Source organism: Galeopterus variegatus, unplaced genomic scaffold, assembly GCF_000696425.1.
Source record: "Galeopterus variegatus unplaced genomic scaffold, G_variegatus-3.0.2 Scaffold11110, whole genome shotgun sequence".
Taxonomy (NCBI): domain Eukaryota; kingdom Metazoa; phylum Chordata; class Mammalia; order Dermoptera; family Cynocephalidae; genus Galeopterus; species Galeopterus variegatus.
The window spans coordinates 35,428-39,474 of record NW_007737221.1 but is presented as its reverse complement, the minus strand read 5'-3'; the positions used below and the strand labels follow the sequence as shown (position 1 = coordinate 39,474).

The 4,047-nt window shown below is 33.3% G+C and overlaps 1 long non-coding RNA gene across 2 annotated transcripts in view; it reads left to right on the top strand.

Moving 5' to 3' along the window:
- Positions 1–4,047, top strand: part of LOC103610415 — a 37,873-nt gene that overhangs the window by 25,494 nt on the left and 8,332 nt on the right. For both annotated transcript variants that reach the window (XR_552209.1, XR_552210.1), the window contains one exon: positions 2,630–2,704. This is a non-coding gene — a long non-coding RNA (uncharacterized LOC103610415). The remainder of the gene's footprint in view (positions 1–2,629; positions 2,705–4,047) is intronic.

Genomic DNA, 4,047 nt, shown 5'->3' with positions numbered 1-4,047 from the left:
GGGTTGCGATCCGTTGCCGGACACGGAAAAAGACAAAAAAGACAAAAAAAAAAAAAAAATCATTGAGTTTATTTACACAAACAACAAACTATCTAAAAAGGAATTTAAGAAAACAATTTTTTCAATAGCATCAAAAGGAAAGAAATGCTTAATAAACTTAACTGAGAAGTTGAAAGACTTATACACTGAAAACTTATAAAACATTAATGAAAGAATTAAAATACACAAAAGTAAATGAAAAGACATCTCATGTTTATAGATTGGAAGAATTAATATTGTTAACATGTCTATACTATCCAAAGTGATCTACAGATTTACTCCAATCCTTATCAAAATCCCAATGTTTTCACAGAAATAGAAAAGTAATCCTGAAATTTGTATGGAAACACTGAACTGTCAAACAATTTTGAAGAAGAAGAAAGTGGAAGGCATTACGCTTCCTTATTTTAAACTATTTTACAAAGCTACAGTAATCAAAACAGTATGGCATTTGGCATAAAGACAGACCTATAGGCCAGTAGAATAGAATAGAGAGCTATCAAATAAGCCCATATATATAAAGTCAACTGCTCTTCAACAAGAGTGCCAAAAATACACAACGAGGTAAGTACAGTCTCTTAAATAAATAGTGTTGAGAAAATTGGATATCCACACACAAAATAATTAATTTTTTCTTATCTTTATTATTTCTTTACTTCTGCTTGAGTTGAATTTAATTTGCTCTTCTTTTTCTTAGTTTTATCAAGAAGAATTTTAGGTTTCTGATTTGATACTTTTATTTCTAATATGAACAATTAATTACATAAATTTTCCTTTTAGGACCGCTTTAACTTTATCTCTCAAATTTTGATATATTTTAAGTTCCATTCAGTTTAAAATATGTTGTTTCTGATTTGATACTTTTATTTCTAATATGAACAATTAATTACATAAATTTTCCTTTTAGTACCGCTTTAACTTTATCTCTCAAATTTTGATATATTTTAAGTTCCATTCAGTTTAAAATGTGTGTTTTAAGTTCCATTCAGTTTAAAATATGTTATAGCTTTATAAATTTGTTAAAGTTTATTGTAATGTCTAGGATATGATATATTTTAGTGAATGCCCCATGTGCACTTGAAAACAACATACATTTCTGTTATTTTGGGGTGAAGGGTTCTCTAAGTGTCAGTTAAGGTCATATTGGTTGATAGTGCTATTCAGGTCTCCTAAAGCCTTCCCAATTATCTGTCTACTTATGCTACAAATTACAGAGAGAGATGTGGTGAAGTCACCAACTGTAAAAATGCATTTGTCTCTTTTTCCTTGCAATCCTCTAAGTTTTGAAGTTCTAATGTTTAGTGACTATATATCTACAATTATTATGAATTCTTTGATAATTGGCTCATTACCTTTATCTAAATCCCCCCTTTTCTTCAGTAATATCCTCATTCTGAAGTCTACTTTACCCAATAGAAATATAGTTACTTTCAAATAGTCTTTCATAATATCCCTTTTTCTATCTTTTCATTTTAACATATCACTGTATTTGTATTTAAGTGGTGTCTTAGATTGGGTTGTTATAACAAAATACCAAAGACTGAGTGACTTAAAGAACAGACATTTATTTCTCACAGTTCTGGAACCTGGGCAGTCCAAGATCAATGTGCGGGCAGATTCAGTTCTTGGTAGCCTACACTCAGCCTTTGCCAACATTTATCAAGTTTTGCTGAATTCTTCTTTTGTATATGTATAACATATTAGCCTATTATTAGTTAATATTAGTCTAATATTAGTTAATAAAGTGCCTGCTTTCTGTCTTTCTTTCCAGGGCATTTGTGTGTGTGTGTGTGTGTATACACACACACACACACACACATATATATATAATGTATGTATATATATATTATAATTTATTTTTCCTTAGATTGGGGATTTGTCTGTTGATCCCTAATGGGTTCCAAAAAAGTTGAGAATTTGAAGATTTTCTGGTGTTTCTTGTAAGTGTAAGAGCAATGCTCTTTCCAGCTTTCCACATCTCAAGTAGAAGCCTGAAGTCCATCAGTCAACTTCTAAATGTTTACCCACAAAATGGTTTTAGTATCCTTCTGTAAAGATAAGGTGTAATAAGCATTCAATAAATTTTTACTGAACACTTTTTATATGCACGGTACTATTCAGGAAGCAGAAGTGAATAAAATAGACAAATATCCATAGAATCTTTGTGCTCACATTCTTAATGGGATGAGGAGGACAAAAATAAATAAAATAAAAATAACATGCACATAAATTTTATAGTATCTTTAAAGTTGTAAAATGATTTAGAAAAAAAGGGATAAAACAGAGAAGAATAGGGAGGATTAGTAGTGTTGTTACCAGCACCTAGTAAAAGCTGCTCTCTTCACCAGAAATAAAGGTCTCAAGAGTCTGAGGTTGAGGCAAGGTATGGAAGCTCTTACTATCAGACATGGGAAACAGTCAGACTAAAAACTGTGTTGAAAGCTTAGGAACCTCAGCAGGGTTTTTGAAGGGAAAAGTGTGGGAAACAAGGTGAGGATGTTCTTCCCATTGAGAGGCTATACGCAATCTTGCAGACTCCAAGCTTTTGTTATCTCATGGTCAGTCTTGTAACTCTTCAATTCATTTTTAGGATGTGAGGATTATCTGGATCCCACACGCTAGGCGCATCTTGATCCTGGACAGCTGTGACTCCAAAGGAAGAATGGTTAGTTCTGCAAGTTACTCATTAGCTCTTCTTATCTTGCTTTTCCCAAGCACTAAGCTATGCAGTGTTTTCTCATGACCTGTGAGCCAAGGTTACAAAAAAACTTCTTTATGGCTAGCATTCTGCTTAAAGTTGTATTCTACAAAATGGCTCTACTAATGCTAATTGTCTATGACTATTTTCTAAGATGAGCTCTTACAATGCCAGTAGGGCATGACTTCAGTTTTAAATAAGGTGGTTAATGAAAGTTTCATTCAGAGACTTGAAGAAAATGGAATTTACCTTATGGATATCCAGGAAAATAAAACAGATTTGCAGGAGATGAAATAGCCAGCAGAAAAGGCCCAAAGACAGGGGCAAGCTTGGCATTTGTGTGAGAGCAAAGACCAGTGTGACTGCAGTAGACTGGGCAAGGGGAAGTATAATAAGATATGATGCCAGACAGGTGGGCATGGGTGAACAGATCCTGTAAGCTCTGGTACGCTACTGTAATGCCTCTGGCTTTTATTCAGAGAGAAATGTGGAGGCTTGGTAGGGTGTTGAGTAGAGGAATAATATGATCTGACTTTCACTTTTAAAAGTCTTACTCCAGCCACTGTGTTGGGAATAGTCTGGAGTATTGAGCATGAATGGCATAATCAAATTGTCATGCCATTTAGTAAGAGTGACCTTTAAAGAAGATTTCTCCTTTGAGTCCAATTCAGACTTCCTTCCCCCTTCCAGTAAAATTGTCTTTAATTGTCAAAAATGAAGCATGACTTTATTCTATGATTAATGGGACTTAAAATGCTAAACTGCAAACCATAATGGCTTAAGCTATACACCAGTAAAATTTGAAAAATTTTCTGATGTATTTCATATAGTCAACTTTTTGGGGATGTGTCTGCTTTGTCATTAATTACATACATTTGGAATATCCTGAGAGAATATGTACTAAATTTATAGCATTTAAATCCTTTTTAAATTTCTTTAACTTAAATTTCCAATATTTCTCATTCAACCACTCAGTAAAATGCTTAAGGTTAATATGCTGTAGTTTAAAGAAAAAAGAGTAACAGACATAACTTTTTTAAGCTGCTATGAGTTGAACTGTGTCCCAAAATTTCATGTTTTAATCTCCACTGTAACAGTGTTGAGGGTGGTAAATCCTATTATGATAATTGAAAGTTTGGGCCTTTAAGGTGATTGGATTGTGAAGACCATGCCTTAGTAAATGGATTAATCCATTTGTGGAGTAATAAGTTGGTGGTTTAATGGGTGGTAATGGGTGTGGTTCTGATGAGTTGTATAAGGAGAGCTAGTGAACAGGTTAGCTCTCTTCTGCTCAGCCATTTCGCCATGTG